At 39.8% G+C, this 25,778-nt stretch overlaps 1 pseudogene; it reads left to right on the top strand.

Moving 5' to 3' along the window:
• Window positions 1-2,563: 2,563 nt before the first annotated feature.
• LOC134366574 (large ribosomal subunit protein P1-like) lies at window positions 2,564-2,903 on the top strand (annotated as a pseudogene).
• The last annotated feature ends 22,875 nt before the right edge of the window (window positions 2,904-25,778 follow it).

The raw sequence follows: 25,778 nt of genomic DNA, 5'->3' as shown, positions 1-25,778 counted from the left end.
TTTATTCTTCTTTTAGAAGCTCGACCACTTTTTCTTGTGCTCTTGACCACATTCCCATCATTATTTCCTAGCTTTCATCCACCAATTATCTGCCTGGTTGCCCACCCACCCACTGTAGTTTCAGTCTTTCCTCAAGTAGTACTTTTCCCCTTGTTCTTCAAATATGAGTATGTCTCCTAAAGCTTAAAACAACATCCTCAACACCCACAACTGTAATGGAAAACTGTTATCATTTCTTTTTTCAGTTATTTCTCTGAATCATGTTATATTACTGCCTTTATTTACTTCTCAATCAATTACAGTTTTGTTTATACCCTCACTAATCTCTTGAAAGTGTTTTCTCAAAGGTTGTCAGTGATCTAAAAAGCAAAATTTCACAGCATTTTCTCAGCCTTTCTAGATTCTCACCAGCATTTCTGAGAAGTCCTGCTATACCAAATCTGATTGATTTTCATTGAACTGAGTATTTGTTAAACCAATTAGTTTCTTCAAACCATAAACACACAGCAGAAACACATTAATATTCTTCAGTGCATTTTGAGAACATTGATATAAAAGATATTATATCTGCAAGTAAATATAAGGTCTTGATTATGAAACATAATTAATTAGAAATAAACATGTGATTAGTTATTGGTATTCAGTCAGGTTTGTGTAATGCTTAGATACATGACAGTAATTGTGGATTGTAAGAAATAAGTATAAACTGTGCTTGGTACCCCTCATAATCTGCCCAGAAAGTAGTCAAGGGAAAACTGCATGCATAAAATGAAACAATAAAAAAGCCTGCACTGTCAATATGCTGTGCTTTCTAGAACAGTCTAATGAGATCTTAGGTAAATCAGAAAGTGTCAGTCATTCTGAAAACACGAAATGTTGGTAACCACCCATTCCCAGGATAAATCTTGCCCTGTTCCTATCAAATAACATTAGTCTTTACTTAATCACGTGAATTTCCCAACAAAAGGAGCAAGAAATCACAACAGATCATCACATCTCCTGCATACCTTAGATAAGTTATATAATCTCTCAAACCTCAATTTCCTCATCTGAAATATGAGGATAACAATAGCTTGTACATCAAAAGATTGTCTTAAAGATTAAATTCGATAATGCTAATACAGCTCACAAAATAGTGCTAAGCACCTAAGTCCTCAATGAATGTTAGTTATAATTAGCAGCAGCAGTAGCAGTATCAGTTAGTGACTAATGCCATGACTGTTCCTATCCTCTCTAACCTAGGTAGAAGCTGAGTTATGAAGTACAAATGAAAGACACAGTAAGAGTATCATAGCTTTGACCTTTTCCCAGATCTAACTGACCCCACAATATTTTTTCCTAATTTCAAACCTGGATTACGCCACTCCCTAGTTCAAAATCATGATGTGGCCTCCCATTTCTTTTCAAACTAAGTGACAAACTTAAATGGTTTACCATAGCATTTAAAGTCATGCAGACTCTCCCCTAATCTAAATTTTACCCTTAGGTGCCACCATTTTTCCTTTTAAAACCCCCTGCTCTGTGCAATTTTTGCTAGTAGATGCCTTTCAAACATCTACTAAATTTGCTTATTGCTTTGCCTTTGTTCATAATTTTCTTCTCAGATATCATCTCATTCCCCTTACCTGACATATTCCACTCCTTAAACTTCCACAACAGTTTAGTAGACTATTCTTTTTTATGCATCATTCTTTTATTATTTCATTCAACAAACATTTATTAACAACTACTACAGGAATGTTCTTCTTTAGGCACTAGAGATACTCCTCATAAAGTAAAAACTGTAGTGGGAAATACAGTCACCTAATAAATCACTCCAATGCAATGTTTTTTAAAAGGTAGGGAAGGATTAGCTATAAAAATATATAGCAGAGGAACTAATCTATTCTGGGGATAAAAGATTTCCGTGAAGAAGCCACATTTTTGTAGACTGAGGAGGAATAAACGGGGCTGATACTGGAGGTGGGAATGGGGGTGGGGTTTACACATTTCATTACATTTTTACCTAAGTAGCTTTCGTTTTTGCTATTAGGTGCTAGTTTAATGGTACTTCCTAAAAACTTCAATTTCGATTTCTGATTTTTCATTTCTAGTACACAGAAATACAGTTGATTTTTATATATTGACCTTATATTCTGCAGTTTTTATTCTGTTCAATTATAGAATTTCTATTTTGTCTTTTTATAATTTTTATATCTTCATTAATATTCTTTATTTGGTAATAAGTTGTTCTCACCCATTCCTTTTATTCCTTCGATGTGTTTTCCTTTAGTTTTTTGAACATATTTATAATAGTTGATTTAAAGAATTTGTCTGTTAAATCTGACATCTGGGCCCTATCATGGGCAGTTTCTGTTGCCTGTGTTTCTTTCCTGCGTATGGACCATAGTTTCCTGCTTCTTTCCTGTTTGTAATTTTTTAAAAATAATAATATAAATAGTAATATAATGTGTTCGGGGTGCTTAGTCCTTCAGAGGAAGCTAAGACACCTTGGGGTGAGGCCCTCACTTCATCTGGCCGATTAGCACCATGTCTGGCAGTACCAGCTTCACTTGCCTGCACCATGGTCTCTGTCTCCAAGCTCACTTGCATCACTCAGCTCTCATTCTACATGACGATAACGTGACCATCATAGAGGGTAAAATCAGTGCCCTCATTAAAGCGGCTGGTATAAAAGTTGAACCTTTTTGGCCTGGTATGTTGCAAAGGCCCTTGCCAGTGTCAACATTTTGAGCCTCATGTGCAATGCATGGGCTGGTGGACCTGTTCCAGCAGCTAGTGCTGCACTGGCATGACGGCCTACTCCTTCCACCACTATTGCCCCAGCTGAGAAGAAAGTGGAAGCAAAAAAAGAAGAATCTGAGGAGTCTGATGATGACATGGACTTTGGCCTTTTTGACTGAACCTCTTTTGTAACACTTTAAATAAAATTTGAACCCTAAAATAACAATAATAATAATAATAATAATAATAATAATAAGTGTCAGTTCTGGAAATCAAATTACTTTCCTCCACAGGGTGTGTTGTTGTTACTGCTGTCTTTTTATTATTGTTTTGTTGAAGTTATTTTTGATGTTTGTTTGTTTAATAATATTTTTAGATAAATTCTACAAGTTCTGTATTTCCTGTAGTGTGTAGCTGCTGTAGTATCTTCTCAGCTAGTTTAGAGAATAGCTAATGATTAGTCACAGATTTTTTCGAATGCCTTGGATAAGTAACTCTTTGTGTGTATTGGAGCACCCATTCAACACCTGGACAATTTAGAAATTGCCTTAGCCTTCATTTTCTGCTTGCTCTGGGCCTCAATTTCAACCACAGGTGAGTCACTAGGACCTTCTCATATATTTCCCCGGCAAGTACATAGCCCTGAACATGTATACAGTTTTATAGATACCAAGGACTATGTCAGAGCTTTTCGAAGTCTGTCTTGAACATCTTGCTTCCCATATCTTCTTTTTAAAATTTTGGCTGGAGTTATCATTTTTGTGCAAACTGGTATCATAGCCTTAAGTTATTGTGATATCTGTCAGTTTGCAGCTGATTATTTTTAACAAACACTTCTGAGGCAGGGCTTTTCCCACTGAGCCAGATCTGAGTCATGTCAAATAAAGACAACTCCCTGCATTGTTATATTTTCTAGGGGACCAGAAGACAGGTGAAATAGTGACAATTCTTTGGGGATAAGATTTTTTTAGAATCTCAGTTTATACCTTCCAGTGGTTGCAACACTGCTGTCATCCAAAGTTTGCACTGTGAAAACTTCTGGTTTCAAAAGCTACTGTGAAATTATAGAGGGGTTGAAAGGAGATCAAGTAAATATGTCACTAAGTTTGCTGTTCTTGCCAAGGTTTCACATTTTTTTTTAAATACTCTTCTAATTGCTGGGAACATCTGGTTAATTTCAACAGTTGAAAAAGTTGATTTTCACGATTTTACTAGTGTTTGTATTATTTTTATGGAAGAACAGATTTACACAGTTCCTCAGTCCAGTATTCAGAAAGTTAGCCCGTATTGTTTGGTTTTTGAATGTTGAACTAGCCTTGCATTCCAGAATAAATTTCACTTGGTCTTGAGTTATTATTCTTTGCATATATTGTTGGATTTGATTTAATAATATTTTGTTGAGGAATTTTGTGTCTATATTCATGAAAGATATTTACTTGTGGTTTTCTTTTGTTTTAAAGTTTTTGTATGGTGTTGGTACAAAGGTAATGCTGGACCCATGAAATTAGTTGCAAAGCTTTCCCTCCTTCTCTGTTTTGTAAAGTTTTTTGTAAAGTTGATATTATTTCCATTTTAAATGATAGATGGCTTGTTAGTTAGCTCACTTGGTTAGAACACGGTGCTGGTAACACCAAGGTCAAGGGCTTGTATTCCTGTACCAACCAACCACTAAATAAATAAATTAATTAAATGATAAATATGTTTCTTTGATGAAGCCTCCTACACTTGAAGTTTTCTTTGTCCAAAGATTTCTGAATATGAATTTGTTACTGAAGCCCCAAAGGTCCATTTGCTTGCTGCTCAATAGCCGTTTACTGAAAGACAACTGTTGGTGTAAAGAAAGGCAGCATTTAATCAGGAAGCCAGCAGCCTGGGGAAATGGTGGACTTGTTTCTCAAAGACCATCTCCACTTCTCCCAGAATTGTTAAAGGGTTTTATAGGGACAGGTGGTAGGGTACTTATTCATGGTGGCCTAAGCGGGGACCTGCAGGCATAATTATAGAATTGCAGGTAAACATCAAAGAACATCTCGGGTGGGAGCTGATTCATGTTGACCATCCTCCATGAAGTCAAGTTGTGGATTCAATTCTTGTCAACCTCAAAAAGAATGCAAAGAGTAGCCATTTGGGTTAATAATTTCCTCTAAATTTATTCTGTGTGATCGAAAGTTGCTATGTTCTAGCAGTCATGTGAACAAGAATCATTGCAGTCCAATGTCTAAGCTGCAAGCTATGCAGTTCAGGTTACAAGAGCAAGAAAAAAGCTTTTTAATTTAGAAGTTTAACAAAATGGAATCACTTCTGTTCAGGCTGTTACAAATTCAATTTATCAAGTTATCTATTTTTTCTTGATTGTGATTTCATAGTTTTTATCTTTCAAGGAACTTGTCCATTTCCTATCATTATTTTGCTTTTATAATTATTATTTCCTTTTCTCTACTTGCTTAGGCTTTAATATGCTTTTCTTTTTCTGGTTTTTCAAGTTGAAAGTTTCGATCATTGATTTCAAATCTTTCTTATATTATACTATAGGAATTTAATGTAATACATTTTTCCCTAAGTACTGATTTAGTGTCATCCTATAACTATGAAATGTTATATTTTCATCTTCTTCCAAGTTATTTTTTACTTTCTTTTCTGGCTTCCTCTTTGACTCATGGATAATTTCAAAATGTGCTGTTTACTTTTTTGAAATATTTGGAGATTTTGTATATATCATGCTGTTATTCATGTCTAGTTTTATTCCCCTTTGGTTAGGAAACATGCTTTGTGTGATTTCAATTGCCTGATATTTTCTGAGTTTTATAAAACATAACTTGGTCTACCATGGTGAATGTCTTATGTGCACTTTAAAAGAATCTCCATTGCTGTTTTGGGGTGCAGAGTTTTATAGGTATGCAATCAAGCCAGTAGATTACATTGCTTAGGATTTCTGTCTATGCATTCCATCATTTATTGAAAGGAGAGAGTTGGGGACTTCAACTATGGTTATAAACTATTCTATTTCTTTCTTTAGTTCTATCAATGCTGCTTCATGTATTTTTAAACTGTATTGTTAGGTGCATACACAGTTAGAATTGTTATATCTTGTTGGTAAACTGATCTATTTATCATAATGTCATGTTACTTCTTATCCTTGGTATTTTATTGTTCCAAAGTTTACATTGTCTAAGCCATGCCATATTCTTTTTGATTAATACATGCATGACATACCCTTTTCTATCCTTTTATTTTTAACCCATCTAATTCTACATATTTAAAATAGTTTCTTATAGATAGCATAGGTTGTGATTTTTACTATTATGGTTTCTTTTTTTTAAATTTTATTTTATTTTGTCAATATACAATGTGGTTGATTATTGTAGCCTGTTACCGAAACCTCCCTCCTTCCTCCCTCTCCCCCCTCCCTCCCAACAACCTCCTTTCTGTTTGCTTGTCCTATCAACTTCAAGGAATTGTAATTGTTGTGTCTTCTTCCCCCTCCCCCTCAGGTTGTTTGTGTATTTATTTATTTATTTATAGCTCCCACAGATAAGTGAGAACATGTGATATTTCTATTTCTGTGCCTGACTTGTTTCACTTAATATAATTCTCTCTAGGTCCATCCATGTTGTTGCAAATGGCAGTATTTCATTCTTTTTTATAGCAGAGTAGTATTCCATTGTGTAGATATACCACAGTTTCTGTATCCACTCACCTGATGATGGACATTTGGGCTGGTTCCAACTCTTAGCTATTGGAAAGAGTGCTGCAATGAACATTGGAGAACAAGTATGGTTTCTTTCTAATGTGGTCTTGAGGTCTTTCTGCCATGAGTGGCCATAAACCAAGATAGCTACTCTCTTGGAGAATCTTGACCCCAGGAGAAGGTTAGGTTCGAGTGTTCTGGTCAAGTGAGATACAAGAGGAAGTGAAATCGAAGTGGATGAAACAGAAGAAATTTATTACATACAGATCCCAAACAGGTTAGGGGTGGCTGACAGGAAGTCTGGAGGTGGGGAGCAAGAGAGAGGACCCTGTGAGACTGTGCCTTTATTAAGGTTTTTTGGCTTTATCTCTTAGGCATTCCTGTGGAGTTGTAAGTTGGCTAGCTTAAAGAAAACATGAGTGAAAGGGAGAACTTATTTCCATGACTAGTTTTCTGTGGTCAGAAGCTATGAGATGTGTTGGGTTTGGGGTCTGTTAAATTGTATTATATTTTGCTTGAAGCTGCCTCTGTACTTTGAATCCCTCCATAGCACATTGCAACCCAACTTGGTATGGAAACAAACTGCAATCTAAATGATATTCCTAAAACACACAGCTGAATCTCAGCCAATCACAGCAGCCAAGTTTTCACCAATCATAGGCTTCCCACTAATCAGACCATGTCCATATAAGGCATATGCCTTATTTTGCCATGCCCAAATAAGCCAAACACCCAACTACAGTAGATCAAGCTGTTTCTTTGTGGCACTTCCTTTTTCTGTCTGTACGTACTGCCTGTCCATCACTGCTGGACAGAGCTCTCTGAACCTCTTCTAGTTCTGACGGCTGCCTGATTCAAGAACTGTTTTTTCCTCAAATAATCTCTATTAAATTTAATTTGTCTAAACCTTTTCTTTTAACAAGTCTGTGAGAGAGGAACAAGTAGGCTATATCATCAATAAGCACATAGGAAGGGAAAATTTTAACCTGGCCAAAGGTGATGGTGAATGACTAGATTTCAAATATCTTACGTCAAGCCTAAAAAATGGATGCCAAGGCAGCAACTATATCAAACAAATTTATAACAGCATAAAATTGGGACTTGTTGTTAAAAATTTCCAGCTGTCAATCTCTTTAATTGATCTATTTAAGCCACAGTTTGACAAACTTTTTTCATAAAGAGACAGATAGTAAATATTTTAGGCTTTGGAGGATATGTAGTCTCTTTCCCAAGTATTTAATTCTGCTGTTGTTACATGGAAGCAGCCATAGAAATAGGTAAAAACATGGTTATGGCTGTGTTCCAATAAAATTTTATTAACGCACATAAGTAGCAAGGTAAATTTGTCCTGTTGGGATGTAATTTGCCAGTCCTTAATTTAGAACATTTACATTTATTGTCATTATTTATGTGGATTTCATTAAAGCTACAAGATCATGATTGTTTTCTCTTCATTCCATTTGTTCTGTTTTTATTTTCCCCCTCTTTTCTTCCTGCTTTTGGATTAATTGAGTGTTTTTATTATTTAATTTTATCTCCAAAAGCGGCTCATTATTTATACCACTTTTTAGATTTTAAGGAGTTGTCCTGATGTTTACAATATGCATCTTTAATTACTCAAGTCTTCTTTCAAAAAATGTTATACCTTTTTACATGTAGTGTTCAGATCTTACAGCAATATACAGATGCTTCTTGACTCACAATACGGTTATGCCCCAATAAACTCAAAACGTGAAAATACTTTGTTAAAAAATGCATTTAATACACCAAACCTATTGAACTTCATAGCTTAGCCTAACCTACCTTAAACATGCTCAAAATACTTACATTAGCCTACAATTGGGCAAAATCATCTAACACAAAGTCTATTTTATACTGAAGTGTTGAATATCTCACATTGTTTATTAAATACTGTACTGAAAATGAAAAACAGAATGGTTGTATGAGTACTTAAAGCATAGTTTCTACTGAATCCATGTCACTTTCATACCATTATAGAGTTGAAAAATAATAAGCCAAACCACTATAAGTAGGGGATTTTTTGTACTTCCAATTCTTTTCTTACATATTTTGTGCTATTATTGTCATACATTTTATTTTTATAAGGGTCATGAACCTAAAACATAATGCTACTATTGTTTCTTTGGACTATCAATTGCCTTCTTGAGCAAGAAATCACTGAGATTGTGGGGACCATGGTTAGAATATTTTCATTAATTTTGGAGAAACTTTGGCCAGTATATCAAATATTTCTCCCAGTCCATTTGCTCTCGCTACTCCTCTTTAATTTTAATTACAAGTATGTCAGATCATTTCATATTGCTCCACAGTTTTTGGATGTTTTGTTCTTTCCTTTTTTGTTGTTTGGTTGTTTGTTTTTCACTCTTTTTTTTCTCTTATGTTTCATTTTGGGTTATTTCTATTGACCAGTCTTTCAGTTAACTGATTCTGTCCTTGGTTGTGTGACGTATACTGAGGAGCCTACTGAAGGCATTTTTTGTCTCTGTTATTGTACCTTTTATTTTTAATGTATCCATATCATTCTTTCTTGAATTTTTTATTTCTCTACTAAAATTTTTCCTCTGTTCGCCACCTTTTCCACTAGAGTCTTAGACATATTAATTGCTATGATTTGAATATGTCCCCTCCAAACTTAATTCCCATTGTGTTGATATTAAGAAGTGGTGCCTTTTGGAGAAGTGATTAAGTCATGAGTTCTCCACCTTCATGAATGGATTAATGCCTTATAAAAGGGCTGGAGGGAACTAGCTTCGTCCCTTTTCCATTTTCCATCCTTTTCCACCATGTGAAGACACAATGTTTCTCCCTTCTGGAGGAAACACCAATAAGGCACCATCTTAGAAGGAGAGACTGGGCCCTCCACCAGATACTGAACCTGCCAACACCTTAATCTTGGATTTCCCAACCTCCAGAACTGTGAGAAATGAATTTCTGTTGTTTACAAATTACCCAGTTTCAGGTATTTTGTTATAGCTGCACAAAAAGACTAAGACACTAATCTAAGTTCTGTTAAATTTCCTGTCTGATATTTCCACCATCTGAATCATCTCTCTCTATCTTCTCTTGATTACTTTTTACTATGACAGTGTTGTTAATATTGTTTTTGTTTTTCATAAATCTCACAATTTTTTATTGAGTGCTGGACATACTTTGTAGTATATACTGGGATAAATAGTAATTATTCCTAGAAATGGGCATGTCTCTTCTTCTACTAATAATAGTCTACTAGGCTTTTAGTGCATGTGGTGGAGATGTTGAGTTAATCAACTTAGGAATTGCAATGGATTTGGGTGTAATTGTGGTTATGGTTACCATCAGTACACCTCCAGTTTTAAGTATCTTTAGTATTATCTTAAGTTTATAGTGGAGACTTGGGCTCCACTCTCACCTTTTTACCTGCCTTATGTGCCTTTGCATCAAAGGGGTTTTCTCTTCATATTCTTGCCTATCCTCCAGCAGTAGATTTCTGTCCCTTGTCACTGGGTGCTTGTGCTAGCCTAGTGGTAAAGTGAATTGGGGAATTCTTTGTTATCCGGGTCCAGCCTCAGTCATAGGCAGGATCCATGTCTTTGTATCTCAGGAGTAGGGCTTTTTCAGTCATACTGACCCTTAACCCAGTGAAAGTCAAACTCTGGTGGGTCTTTTGTAGGATTTCTTGCCCCGTCCCCACTATTAGGAGAACCCTAATGATTTGTGAATAGAATAATTTCCGCCTCCTAACTCCTGGGTGGAGGGTTTTCTTAAAGTCCTTTCTTCAGCCACAGTGCATCTTCACCTGTGCAGTGGAGATGACAGAGTTTGCTAGCTTTTCCCAAGTAGTTTAAGACTTTCATTCTTAAACAGAGTCTCAGTGGGGTTTCATGCACTTCATGCAGCCATAACATTTTTCTCCTCCAGACCCTCACCACTATGGGAGTCCTTCTGTGGTCTTCCACTTTGTCCCTAACCTTCTTTTTAAACACAAAGTGTAAGCCTACGGAGATTAGCCTATGAATGGGTGTAAACTTCCCTTTTGTCTGTGGCTAGGATGGGTTCTATGCTCTCATGTTAGCCCAACTTAGCCTTTAGCAATTTATTAAAAAAAATAACAGAATTCTTCTTAACCACTTATATGGCTGCTGGCATAACTTCATCCTGTGCTCTGTCACATGTGAATCAGTACTTGTGCCCCCTCTTTACTTGGACGTATCTGTCTTTCTTACAATTTCAGGCTACATATTGCTTTATAATCTCAGCTCTTTGATGGGTTAAAGAAATATCACAATTCCATAAATTATGTGGCTTTTTCTTGTTTTGGGGGTAGTAGTGATGCTTGCCAGCTTTCTGCATCATAGGCAGAAGGAGGATTCCCTATTACCTTTTAATACAGGCAAAATTAATCTATTATGACTTTTTAGGGGTATATTTTGTGGAATTAGACATCATCTCATAATATTTAGCATAATTACATGACTGACATGATTATTTCTAGACTGATCAATAACTTTTACCATTCTAAAATATCAAAGTATTTAAATTGGAAGAGTCAATAAAGATCATCTCTTCCAACACTTTCAATTTTTAAAAGGGGGCTGGCTGGTTAGCACAGTTGGTTAGAGCATGATGCTGATAACACCAGGGTCCTTGGCCCGATTCCTGTACCAACCAGCCACCCAATTTTTTTTTTAATTTATAGAAGTGTAAACTGACGCTCAGAAAAGTAAAGTGACTCGCGAGAAATTACTCAGATAGTGACAGAGATAGAATTTTAATTCTCCATCTAGTGCTCACCATACTTACTACGACACTAGATTCCAGACATATAACATTTTTCTTTATGATATATTGAATGGGAATTTTATTTTAGATTAGACTATTATAACTCTGAGAAGGTTGAAATCCTAACAAACTCATTAGAAGATTTGAGGGCTTACCATGAAAGGGTTTTTCATTGATCTTAGGCTCCCTATTTATGGGACATAAATTTTTTCCCGCAAACACACGGATTCATTATTTAATTTTTTTTCTTTTAACATATATTTATTAAGCTCCCACTATCAGGTACTGTGCTAGGTGTTAAGCATCAGTAAACAAAAGAGACATAGTCGATGCCTAATAAGTTTTTAATCTGGCAGGATATATTAAAATTAAATAATTAAATAATAATAGTAAATGATCTGAATAAATAACATTAGAATCTATAGTGAAATAGCCTCAACTAAACTTGGGAAGGGAGAGTGGAAAAAGTGAGAGGTCATCTCAGAAAATTTGTATGACAAAGTTATATTTGAGCTGAGAAGTTTAAAAATATATTTATAAATAATGATTGGGGAGCTGGTGGATATGTGAAGAATTGTGGGATAAGCAAACAGCATATGCAAAGGCCCTATTTGGGGAGGGAGTAAAGGCACAGTTAACTAACTGAAAATGTATTTGGAGTGAAGAATCATAACAGAGTATGGCTTGAGATGAAGCCAGAAGAATGAATAGAATCCAAATCATGTGTGGCTTTGTAAACCTGTTAAATGTCTTTATTCTGATGGAATTTTAAAACCACTCAAGGATATTTTTAATTGTCAAATAATAATTATATATATTTATGGGGTATGATGTGATGTTTTGATATATGTATACATTATCAAAAGATTAAATCTAGCTAATTTACATAATTACCACCTCATGTGTTTATTATTTTTTGTGGTAAGAATGTTTAAAATCTACTTTTTTAGCAATTTTGAAATATGAAATACATTATTATTAACTATAGCCATTATGCTGTGCAATAGATCACTAAAACATATTCCTCTTGTGTCATTAAAAATTTGTACCATTTGACCAACATCTTCCCTTTCCACTACCTCACCCCTAACCCCACAGCCTGTGGTAACCACCATTCTACTCTCTACTTCTATGAGTTTGCTTTCTTAAATTCCACATATCAGTGAGACTATGTGCTATTTGTCTTACTATGCCTTGTTTATTTCACTTAACATAAGGTCCTCCAGGTTCATCCATGTTGTTGCAAATGACAGGATTTCATTTTTAACTCTGCACAATATTCTCTTGTGAATATACACAGTACAACATTTTCTTTATCCATTCATCTGTCCGTGGACACTTAGGTTGATTCTATATCTTAGCTATTGTGAATAATGCTGCAATGAACATGGAAGTGCAGATATCGCCTTGACATACTGACTTCTATTCCTTTGGATATATATTCAAGAGCAAGATTGCTGAATCATATGATAGCTCTATTTTGAGTTTCTTTGAGGAGTCTCCAAACTATTCTCCATAATGGCTGTACCAATTTACATTCTCACCAAAAGTATACAAGGGTTTTCCTTTCTCTGCATCCTTACCAGCACTTCTTAATTTTTGTCTTTTTGATAATAGCCATTCTAACAGAGGTGAAGTGATATCTCACTGTGGTTTTAATTTGCATTTCTCTGATAACTGGAGATGTCAAGCATTTTTTTTTTATGTATCTGTTGGCCATTCATATGTCTTATTTTGAGAAATGTCTTTTCAGGTCCTTTACCCATTTTTTAGTTGGGTTATTTGTTTTCTTGTTATTGACTTGCTTGAGTTCCTTAAATATTTTGGATATTAACCCCTTTTCAGATGCACAGCTTACACAAATTTTCTCCCAATATGTGGGTTGTCTCTTTACTCGGTTAATTGTTTTCTTTGCTGTGAAGAAGTTTTCAGTTTGATGCAATTCCATTTGTCTATCCTTGCTTTTGTTTTCTGTGCTTTTTGAGGTCCTATCCAAGAAATCATTGCCCAGACCAATTATTATGGTTAGAAGAATCAAATACTGATGATAAGTCAAGTAAAATGATGATTAAAAAATGTCTGTTAGTCTGATACAAAGTCACTGGTGACCTCAGTGGGAGAAGTTTTAAGGAATAAAAGGGCAGACATAAACTTAAGTTAAATTGAGGAGTGAGGAGGATGTTGGCTATGAATCAGTGAAGTGAGTTAGAGTGGTAGCTGGAAGGAGATAATTAAGGGAGATTGTTTTTACATAGACAAGTTTTCTTATCCCAACACTGAATCTCATGAGATTGGTTTGCAAATTTCAGATATCTTTCCTTTACCCAGGTGTGCTCTTGTGACTCCTTACAACCATACTTTCTACATTCATAAGTCTGTATGTGACAGAATTTCTGCTGTTGAAATCTTCTCTTAAGTTCTCATGAAATTTATTTTTCACTGTATTTAAATATTTAACCACTTTTTTCACCTCCAGTACCATGGAGGTTAGTAGAAAAGTGGTAGTGCTTGGCTTTCCCAACGACAGTTGGAAAGGTTCTAGCCTATATATTACGTGTTCTAGAAAACCACATGGTCCCCACATGTTGTGGTGCAAGAGAGGTGTAATGACATCGGTGGCATCTTTGATTAGACTTAAAAATAATCTACCTTTTTCACTCAGAACTAAATTACTTTGGTTAACTGTGATTTTGTTTTTAATAATAAATAATAGTTCAGACAAAAAAAGTTTAAAATTGCCAAGGGGAGTCTATCCTGATTTTGTCTGAAGAACACAGTCACCAGTATATATATAACAAATGAACTGTTTTTAGTTGTCTCAACTGCCAAATGGATTGACTGTTTCCTTTCTACAAATGATTAGGATAAAATTATTAGTTGAGATGAATTATAAGGTCACTTTTAATGCTGAAATAATGACATTTATGATTAGTGAACACAAGTTTTTGGCTAAATACACTAAAGAATAAGGCCATACATGGAAAGAGCTTCCCTTAGAGAGCAGCACTCTTGATCAGTGGGGCACAGCTACTTGTGCTTCTGGCTACTTTCTTTCCCGCAGCACATAGGAGTCAGCTTTCGTCACCTTGCTCAGTCACTTATCACTCACCTAGTTACATTCCACCCACCAAAATTTCGTCAATACTTATAAAATGCTCTTGCTTGTTGCTTCCTTTCCTATTTTCTTCATCCTCGTGAATTGAACTTTTTTTGTACCTTTATTGTGGTGGGGTTTTTTATTCCACTTCAATTTATTTTATTTATTTTATTTTTTAAGAAGGGCATGTTTGATCTGTCATATTAACTAGAAATTGGCATACATTTTAAGACTTGAACAAATCTGTTTAAAAAACAGTAATTAAGTGTAATTTGACAAAATAATCCTTTTAAAAATAATATATATTACCAATGGTCTCATTTCAGAAAATTGCAGCTTCATAACTTTTTAACCAACAATTTGTGTATTCATGTGTCATTAAAACACCATATTATGGAACTGTTGACAGTTACTCCTTAAAATTTTTTATTTTACTTAGTAATTGTTTTTTAAAATATTTGCATGCATAGGTAGATTGGACACACCAGCTACTTCTTATAAATCAAGAATCACAGCTCCACTTACTCCAAATAAGCTAATGCTTTTAGCCATATAATTTGTACTTAAGGGACTTAGGAAACTAAATGGCAATATAGAATGAAAAAAAATGACTTTAAAAAGTGTCTCATAAGTTAAGAGATATTTGAATTTCATTTGTAAATTACAATTTGAAAGAATTTAATATGTTAGAGATGAAAGTGAAGTTCATATGGAAATAAAATTGTTAGAGATCTATCAATGTATTTCAAAATGGTACATATTCTGAACATACACTTTAGCAGTAGAGTTGGAAAATAATACTTATTCTCAGTTGCTCTAGGAGAGAGTCTTCTGTGTTCCTATTTTGGGGAGTGAGGTGTTGCTATCCTTTGTTGTATTGGCAAATAACTTTTAACAAATAATTTTGGAAACAACTCTCAAGGATATTGGAAATATTTTTGACCTATTTAAGGTGAGCTGATTTTAAACAATAGTATGTACATTAATGTACTATTTTGAAAACTAGAATTCTAATTTGCAGCAATAATTTCATGGCACACCATTTCCTTTTGCCCATTCACTGTCTCATTGTATCCAGCACACAAAGACATTAGCTTAAACTATTCAGTTTTTACTTTACTGTTGACATTATTTCTTTGAGAATTTTCAAACCTGTTTTTAAAAAAACATTTGCATGTGCTGAGGTAAAGTAAGCTTCTGCAATGGTGTTGAGATCTAGGTAGACCCTTGCCACAGCAAAACTATAACTTAACTGGTGAAAATTACAACTAAAAAAAAGAAGAAAAAATCATTTAAGTTCTCTGAATCTTGACCTAAGGGCATACAGCAATAGAGAAACACTCATTCAAGAAAATCTACTAAATCTTGGTAATAGCAATGTGAGTTTGTGACATTTGAGCCATAACCTACTCCATTACCCACCACCCCATGTCTAGCTGCCAGGTGTTTAGGTGGTCAATTAGGTCAACAAGCCAAACTAAAAGTAACAATCAAGCCTTCATTCACCTACCATGATAGTTCAGAGAAGAGGCAAATTTTTTAAAAAGTTCTGGCTTCCTAATGTTCCATTTTTTTCCCTCAGGGAATGGCACAGCGTGAGTATCAGTCAGATGGCTTGAAGTGCAGGCTGGGGACTGTCTCACTACCAAGGAGCCCTGAACAAAATACTACTGTTTTTTGTACCCGGAGAACTGAGGGTCAGGAGATCTTAGCGGAGGTGCCTGAAAAGTGCTGCAGCCCAAGTCCCTGGATAAGGAGGCCTCTGAATGAAAACACCTCACTGGGAATGCAGACTTGTGTGTAAGCATGGCTGTCCAGGGGGTGGCCTGTGACCTTGAACTGCAACTCCCTCCAGAGACTGCCATGCATTGGCCATGTCCCAAGTCTGCTGTGGGGAGGGCAGCTTTCCCTCTTCAGGCTTGCCAGGGAAAACATTTTTACAAAAGCCTGTGGTTGGGCTTGAAAGATTACACATAGGATTTTGGAATTCAGCTGGACTCTTCACTACTTTGCTCCCTCCTTGCCTTTGAGCTATGATTCTACTCTGGACATGTGCACTCAAGAAGATGAGTCTCTCTCCACCCAACTCCCAGACTGGAACTTGAAGGGATGGGCAGTCAGCACTTCTCATCCAGACCTATATTGCAGAAATCCTATTTCTGGCAGGCATGGCTGAGAACTGGATTTTGCTTCTCCATACCAGCCATGGCTCATAGGGCAAAAGCTCTACTTCAGGTGCAACAGGCTGAGAATACTGTGGGCCTCTGCTCCAGCTTGCTAATAGGGTGGAGGTTCCACACCAGAAGAGGTAAGCCAGGAAGATGAAGACTGCCATCACCTTCCACCATGCCTGCTCAGAGAGTGGGAGTTTTATTCCTGAAACAGTGGGATCCCAATCTCAGTTCCTGTGCCATGGTGTCCGTCTCTTTTACCTGCCTGTAATTCTGCCAACTGGGCCAATTGTCAAGCTGGGGCTGGGTCTGGAGCTCACAGACCCCTCGAGCCCATTCACAGACTGGGTCACAAACCCTTCACATGCCAGGCTGGGTCACCAGACCCCTCACACGCAGGTCTACGAGCTAGGGAACCGGCCAAAAGGTCCTTGGAGCTGTAGGTTTGAGAGCATGGCCATGTGCAGGGAGGACACCTGAGGCACTAGACACCAGCCAAGACATGGTGCCACACATGCACACTAACTCCACCCACACACAACTTATTTACAAAGAATGCACTGCACCACCCCCAACCAGACCTAAAGTGAGGGGGCCTGATTACATTATTCTCTTTTCCCAAGAATCCACCCCCTCAGGGTCCCTCACCATACAATCTACACATTCAGAATCTTCCATGATGTTCCCTTAGGGTAGATAAATGACCCTTACATTTACATAACCTATTGTCCATTCAATGTGCCTTAAGGCTTGTAGTTTTGTCCTTTTAACTATTAGCTGCATATGTCTGGTTAGTAGTCACCATTGGTGTGATCCTGCATGTGAATCCTGCAGTAATACTGATGAGCAGTTCAATGCATGTTCAGTGGATGATCACACCAATGTACGTATGTACCCAGTTGACTCTGGTGCAGTGCCTGCAGCCAGAACACTATTGGCAAAAACACAGAAGGGTTATTGGTACCAATAGGGGAAGTTCTCACCCCTCTGGTAAGATACATGCCAGTTTGCCATCCTGAGAAAGGATGGTTGCAGGAATAGATATCTTACCTGGCTTATGATACCATACTTTATCTGCTAACACTGTTGGATCTGTAGGTTCTACATGTAACAGTATAGGGGAACTCATAATTGGCCATAATGGTAACACAAATGTGCCCTTTGGAATAGAGCACTTATCTGTTCCAGGCCATGTTACCTTTACTTGAGGAGGCCAGGTACTTGTCACCTAAGGTGAAACTTGCTAGCCTTCTTCTAATCCTTTTCCCCAAGGCCCTATTAGACCTACCCAGTGTATATGGGGGACTTTTATTCTCCAAGGCCATTCCCATTGTACTGTCTGTCTCTGTTGCAAACAGGTTGGGGCTGGTAAGAGAATATTTCCATTCTTGCCATATTCTGGCTTCAAAAGCTTTAGTAGTGATTTGCAGCCGTATAGGTGATGCAGCCCTATGCAACACAGCTTCCACTGGAGAGGGCCCACCCTTGCGGGGTCTCTCATTTAGAATTTTGACTGTCAGCCATGATTTCTGTGTCCACCCGTTCAGGGATGGGGGTTGGGTAGATAGCATTAGTCCCTTTTTTAAAAGACCATTGTACCATTCAATCATTCCAACTGCGTGGGGATGATATGGCACAGGTAACTTCCACTGAATGGACAACTGATAGGCCCACCTCTGAACCTCATGTCCAGTAAAGTGGTTCCATTATCACTGTCTATGACTACGTGCTGACTATACATAGCCATAAGGCTATTCAATGCCTTCATAGTGTTTACCTGGTCTGGGGCCTTACAAGCCTATATAAACAGAAGACCAGTAGCCGTATCAACAGCTGTGAAGATGTATCTGAAATTTTCTGACCTTGGCAGTGATCTGACAAAGTCCACTTGCCATCGAGTCAGGGGCACCCTTTCTCAAGTTATTTGCCCATCTGTATGGGGCACCCACTGTGGGTGTGGACTCTCTTGAGCACATACTAGACAAGCACGACAGGCATTCACTACATCTTCCCATTTTATAGGCAGGGCCCATCTTTGAGCCCCCATCCACATGGTTTTACTGCCAGCATGCTGCATTCGTCGATGTAACCACTGGGCTACATCAGCAGCTGGGGCTGTCTCCAGCCATCTTACCTTAGCCAAGGCATCGGCTTCATCATTTCCTGGACTGGCTAAGGGGAAGTGTCCTGTGACATGGAAAAGAGTTACTTCTTTTTCATGTCCGAATTCCCATAACTCTTGCCACATGGCTTGTCCCCACAGGGGTCGGTGGCCTACCATCCACTGTTGACACTTCCAAGTAGAAATCCAAAGGGTTAAACTTTTGAACACAGCCCAGCTGTCAGTACAGATGGTTAATGGCCCAGGCTCATTTTTTATCACCATCCATACTGCTCTAAATTCAGCCCATTGACTGCTTTGCCCTGTTCCATTTTCAAACCACGTGGTATCTGTTAAGGGCTGGACAGGAACAGCTGTCCATGATGCTGAAGGTCCCATGCCAGAGCCATCTGTATACCAAGCTTGCACTGTGATAGGTCCCCATCCCTCATGGAAAGGTATAGCCTCCACCTCCATGGGTAAGGGTTGTGTCAAAGTTTCCCCCACAACCTCTATTGGGCCAAGCACAGTTTGCAACTCTTTGAACAGAGGACTCATTGACACAGTGCTCCTTTGTTCTATATATGCTGCCCATTTAGACAGAGTGGGAGTCTGAGCTACACCTGTTTTAGGGCTGGTTGCCCATGTGAGCAGCCAACCTTTTATGGGGTATGTCGTCCTTACTAGGACTTTGGCAGTTCCTGTGATAGCTTCAGTGGCTATCAAGGCAGAATACACAGCTAACTGCTTTTCTATTAGGGTGTAACATACTTCAATGCCCTTCCAGAGCTGAGACCAGAATTCTACAGGTGTTTGGAATTGGTCCTGTCTCTGCCACAAACCCCATCCTAACCCCTACTGGGTTATGTATATGTCTAACTCAAAAGGCTTAGTGGGATCCATCACTTGTAAAGCCCGTGCTTGCTGTATTGCCCTTTTTGTAGTCTAGTAAGTCTGTTCTACTTCCTCAGTCCAATCCCAGAGGGCTCCTTTCTTTGTTAATGCATACAGTGGGTGTGCCATTTGGGCCATATGGGGTACAAAAGCTCTCCAATACCCCCAAAGTCCCAAATATGTTTGTAACTGAGCTACCATTGTGGGTCAAGGGTATGCTTGTTTCTTATCTATAATAGCTTCTGGTATGACTCTTGTCTTACTCGACCAGACCACTGCTAGAAATTTGACTGACAGCCCAGGTCCTTGCACTGTGGCCGTTTCACGGCCCACTCATATTGTTGCAAATGACTTAGCAGCAGTGGAGCTGCCTGGGTTAAATCTACAAGAGAATCAGAGGTTAGTAACACATCATCAATGTAGTGAAACATTGTAACCATACTGGGCTAGTCCGCTTAGCTAGGTCCTCAGCCACCAAACCATGACAGATACTTGAACTATACAGATAACCTTGGGGCAAAACTTGAAAGGTCCACTGTCTTGCTTCCCAGGTGAAGGCAAACTGATCTTGGCTATCAGCCAAGAATGGAATAGAGAAAAAATCATTTGCAAGGTCCAATCCATAATGATAAGTCCCCAGCTGAGTCATCAACTGATCCATCAAGTCGTGAACTGAAGGCACAGCTGCATAGAAAGGAGGCACTACTTTGTTCAGTTCTCAATAATCCACAGTCATTCTCTAGGTACCATCAAGCTTTTTCACTGGCCATACTGGAGCATTAAATGGGCTATGAGCCGGATGAATAACGCCAACTTTCTCTAATTCCAATATAGTGGCATTTATCTCTGTATGTCCTCCTGGTATGCGATACTGCTTTACATTAACTACACGTCTTGGCTTGGGTAACACCTGTGGGTCATGTTTAGCATATCCTCATAACACAGGCTTTACTGTCCGTATACACAGCCAAAACTCTCCAACTGTTGTTTGCAGATGCAAGCCATAAAGTACATCCATACCCAAGATGTATTCAGCTATGGGGGATATAGATACAGTATATACACAAGGAGGTAATCTTCCTATGCCCAGTGGCAGTGACACAGCTTTGACTTCAATCGTATTTCTTCTATAACCATCTATATGAACTGTGGCGCCCAGAAATTTATCTGGATGGCTATATATCAGGCTATATTCTGTGCCTGTATTCAATGCCAAAACACACTTCACATTTGTCCTCAACCAATATATTGCCAATTCAACATGAGGCCTCTGATCCTCACCTTCCCCCCAAAGATGAGTACCTTGGCCTGCTCCCTAATCAGAATGGAACAGTTCATCCGCCTCCTTGGGAGCAACAAAATAGTCCTTTAAATCCACTGAGCGTACATTGCTACCTGTTTACCAACGTTTGGTGAAATGCTGTTCAGGGTGCAATTACTGCCACAAGGCAAACACGACTGCATTTGGCTTCCAGTCAATTTTCTTTTTATCAACCCCTGCTACAAGCAAGTCAAGCCACATCTGCTTATGGCTAGTCTTGCTTGGTCCCTTTGGGATAAAATCCCAAGCATTTCTTGGGGGTTTGGTGTTAGCCACCTTTCGGACCCCTTTTGCTTGTCTCCTATCCTCTAATGCACCCGAACTGGCTATCATGGTCGTTACCTCATGTATAGGATGACCAATGTATGGGGACAGTATGGCCATTAGTGACCCAAAGGACATTGATGGGGCATTTTTCAGCACTATGTCTCTCATGCTGCCCGTAAAATTTTCATCGTCGGGGCCACAAGTGTTCACACTAAACATGGACTGCCACATCCCCAGCTCCCGAATGATTTGGACCAGCTCAGCATATGTTTGCCATTTACTAAGAATCTTGGGCATTTCTCTAGCATTTGCCCACACAGTTCAGGCAGCTGCATTCACCCAGTCCATCAAGGAGTAATTACCTCACCCTTGTGCATATCTGTGGCTATTCTGTAGCCGCTGCCTCAGGGATGGGTGTATGGTAATGGAGGCCAATTTCTCCACCTCCTCACCAGAGCACAGCACACTATCCACCCCTAGGTCCCATAACCACAACAGCCAAGCAGCCAGGGGCTCCCCATGTTTCTACCTGAACTGTCTCCCCAAGTCAACCAGTTCAACCTGGGTATACAGGACATAGGTGGTGAACTGGGTCACCTGTGGATTGCCCACTCGTTGTCCATCTGGTCCCATAGGCTGCTCATGCTTCATTTTTACTCATGCACAACAGGTCATGGCTGGAGAAGCATGGTTTCTCCCAACTCACCATTGGGTTGGTCGTCCTCCCTGGTGTGACAGGCAGGAGTGTCCAGTTGCTCCACATCATTCTCCAGGATAATCATCTGCACTTCCAACAATTCTGCTTTCTGCCACAAATCTCAATCAGTTTGCAGCATAGTAATCAGCAGCCAGGCTCTGCTCAGCAGAAAAGTGGACACCGGGCACCACATGCTCAAGTATATCCACATTTCCTCCCCCTCCCAAGAGGTTTTCTGCCATAGTACCTGGTCTATGCTGCTTTGCAATACAGTGAGCAGCAACCAGATCTCAGTCAACAGGAAGGTGGCCATAGGGCAGAGCATATTCAAAAGTAGCCACATTTCCTCCTTCCTCCAAAGGCTTTCGGCTCCTATACTTGTTCAGAATCCTGTCATAGACTACACCAATTGTTGGGCTCTCTTACCTGCCTGTAATCCTGCCAACTGGGCCAATTGTTGAGCTGGGACTGGGTCTGGAGCTCACAGACCCCTCAAGCCTGTTCACAGACTGGGTAACAAACCCTTCACATGCCAGGCTGGGTCCCAAGACCGCTCACACACCAGGCTGGGTCACCAGACCCCTCACACGCAGGCCTATGAGCTAGGTAACTGGCCAAAAGGTCCTTGGAGCCATAGGTTCAAGAGCATGGCTACACACAGAGAGGATGCCCAAGGCACTAGATGCCAGCGAAGTCATGGTGCCCCACATGCACACTAACTCCACCCACAAACAACTTATTTACAAAGAATGCACTGTACTACCTGCCCAACCAGACCTAAGGCAAGGGGACACGATTAAATTATTCTATTGTCCCAACACATGGAACAGAATTTCTGCCCAGGGTGGAAGGTGGGCCATAAAAACAAGCAGCCTAAGGGGACAGACCTTATCTGGAACATGGAACTCTCTGCCTTAAGGGCATTGTTGAAAACAAGGGAGATTTTGGTGGAGAACCATCATTACCCTGGAGGCTTGTAACTCCATTATACAAGGAAAATCACACAGCACCTGGAAGTTTAATATTTAGTACACCCTTGTTTACTTTTTAAAGTGTCTAATTTTGGAAAATAAATTATATGGTAACCTTAACATTAAGGCTAATGAATGTTTTATACAAGTTTCTGTATTGCCTATTGTCATATCTCAGCATAAAGTTAGGTTACATGTTCAATACAGAAAAACTGGGTAGAATTGAAAGCATCAAGACCTTAAACTGCTCTTAGCACAAGGTTAATGCAGTCATGTGGGGAAAGAAGCCAGTCATAGATGCTAGGAGAAAAATAAAAAATTAGAGGTGATAGTCCTGCACAAAATTTAACATTGCTGTCTATGGTTAGACTTAGTTCATAAAGCCTAATAGTTGAAAGTCAGAACCTCTAAGCTCCATATTAAGCCCATGAAAGTGAAACATTTCCAGAGTAATTGGCTAATGCATTTAAAATTCAGTATTATGTCAACATTAAACTAAATCCCTTATGAAGATAACTTCAGCAAAATTTTATTAAAAATCTGGCTACAAATATCATGGCTTTGTCATATATGATTTAATATTATTTCAGGTGATCCTAATCATAGAATAGATAGAATGATTGTAAGAACCCAAATGCCCCAAGGGATCACACCCTGATCCAATCAGCCTTCCCTAAAAGCCCTATATATATGTGTGTGTGCTGCCTAATAAACAAGCTCTCTCCAGTGGATCATCAACTGGTGTCGACTCGTCCTTTCATTTGGTGCCGAAACCCAGGACGGAGCTTCTCTCGAGCGGTGACACTTTTCGGATCGCAGCGGCAACACCTTCCAAGTCGCCCCTCAGGGCTCCCTCAAGCTGTAACACTTTTCGAATCTCAGCGGCAGCACTTTCCAAGTCACCCCTCGGGAACTCCGTCCCGCCAGGACTGGCCTCCCTTCCACCACTCACCATTGACGGTCCACCCTCGTCCATTCTTTTCGGCGCTGGCTCCTTCTGCTCACCACTGGCTCATCATTAGGTAAGCCCCCTTTCCTAAAGGGCACCAGCCCTTTTTCAGGCTACCACAGGGAGTCTAGATCGTCTGGTAGCCTCTAACGCCCATACCCCACCCCACCACTGTCTTCACGACCACCATAAATTCCCAAACTATAACAGGTTCCAAAGCCCCGGTAAAATTTTACTTTCATTTTTGGAGGTTAAAAGCCCCATTGTGTTCTCTCCTTCACCCTCCTGTCCACCACTCTCTTCTTTCCACTTCCCGGGTCCGGGACCTGACCAGAAAATCCTGGCGCTAGGTTCCTTCAGGCACTGGGCTTTTGCCTTAGGGAAGTGGAGGTCTGGGTGACGACCCACACCTCCCTTCTCTCCTCCTGGTTCGTAACTGAACCTGCCAGGACTGACGTGACCTACTGGGGACGCCCTCTAGGATCCCGCCTTTCCCAACCGGCCAAAGGATCTGTCCTATCACTAAATCTCTGTCCGATTTCTGTCTAAATTCCCATTAAGAGATCAGAATGGGCGCTTCCTCCTCCTCCCTAGGGGACTCTCCACTTCAATGCCTTCTGAAAAACCTCACCAACCTTTCCCTCAGGCTGGATATTGAGCCCAAACTCCTCACCAGATTCTGTACACAAGATTGGCCTTGTTATTCTTTAGATAATCAAAACACATGGCCCCCTGAGGGCACACTAGATCCTAACATTCTACGAGACTTCTTTAACTACTGCCAGCGCCTAAAAAAATGGAAGGAGATCCCCTACATCGAGGCTTTTTGCCTCTTGGCTCAGAACCCCACCCTCTGCTCCTCCTGTGCTCCCTCTCAAGTCCTTTTAGCCTGTAAACCCTCTTCACAGTCACCCCTCGATTCTTCCACCTTCGACCCTCCTGATGAACCCCCACCCTACCGACCTCCTCCTCCCCCAGTGCCTCCGGCGTCTGCTCCTCCTCCCCCATCATCCGCATCACCTTCTGCACCTCCTGCGCCATCCACTCCCCCATCTTTACCCTCACCTACTCCTGACCCACTAAGCCCCCCTTTCACCCATTCCCGAGGACCTCCCCCCGCCCCTTTAACAATCGCCCCACTACGTGAGGTAGCTGGGGCTGAAGGAGTAGTTAGGGTCCATGTTCCCTTTTCCCTAGCTGACCTTACAGAATTAGAAAAAAGACTAGGCTCTTTCTCTACTGACCCTACCACCTACATTAAAGAATTCCAATGGATCCTGCAGGCCTACAGCCTCACACATCATGACATCTTCATGCTCCTAGCCAATACCCTCCTCCCAGAGGAACTCCGCAGGGTCTGGGATACAGCCCAAACCCATGCCACTGACACCCATCGTACCAATCCGAATCACCCACCAGGCCCCCAAGCAGTCCCAGAACAGGAACCTAATTGGGATTATAACACAGCCCAGGGAATCCAGGCTCGAGACCGTTTTGCCTCTTGCTTAATAATTGGCCTCAAAAAGTCAGCTCGCAAGGTCGTCAATTTCCAAAAAATTCAAGAAATTGTCCAAAAAAAGGAGGAAACTCCCTCCGAGTTCCTCTATAGATTAACTCAGGCCTTTCAACAATACACTAACTTAGACCCCAACTCAGAAGATGGCTGGCACGTCCTTATGACCTATTTCTTGGCCCAATCCTACCCTGACATTAAAACTAAACTTAAAAAATTAGAGCAGGGTCCTGCAACCCCTCAGACTGAAATCCTGTCAGTGGCCTTCAAGGTTTTTCATAATCGGGAGGAGGAAAAAGAACATCAAAAACAAAAGGCCGACCACGCCAACTTCCAGATGTTGGCCTGGCTTATCAAACCCCCTGGGCGCCCTCCCACAGCCTCCACCTCTAAGCCTCCACCTGGAGCCTGCTTTAAATGTGGAAAGGAAGGGCATTGGGCAAAGGCTTGCCCCACCCCCAGGCCACCCACCACTCCTTGTCCAAAATGCAAAAAGAAGGGACATTGGGGATCTGATTGCCCCCTTGTCTGAAGGGGTGAGGGACCAACTGCCCCACAGTCCCCCGAACCGTGGACACCACCTATGGTGAGCCTCGCTGAGGAGGA

Source organism: Cynocephalus volans, chromosome X (genome assembly GCF_027409185.1).
Source record: "Cynocephalus volans isolate mCynVol1 chromosome X, mCynVol1.pri, whole genome shotgun sequence".
Lineage (NCBI taxonomy): Eukaryota > Metazoa > Chordata > Mammalia > Dermoptera > Cynocephalidae > Cynocephalus > Cynocephalus volans.
The sequence above is the reverse complement of the archived record's forward strand: the minus strand, read 5'-3'. Positions and strand labels throughout refer to the sequence as shown.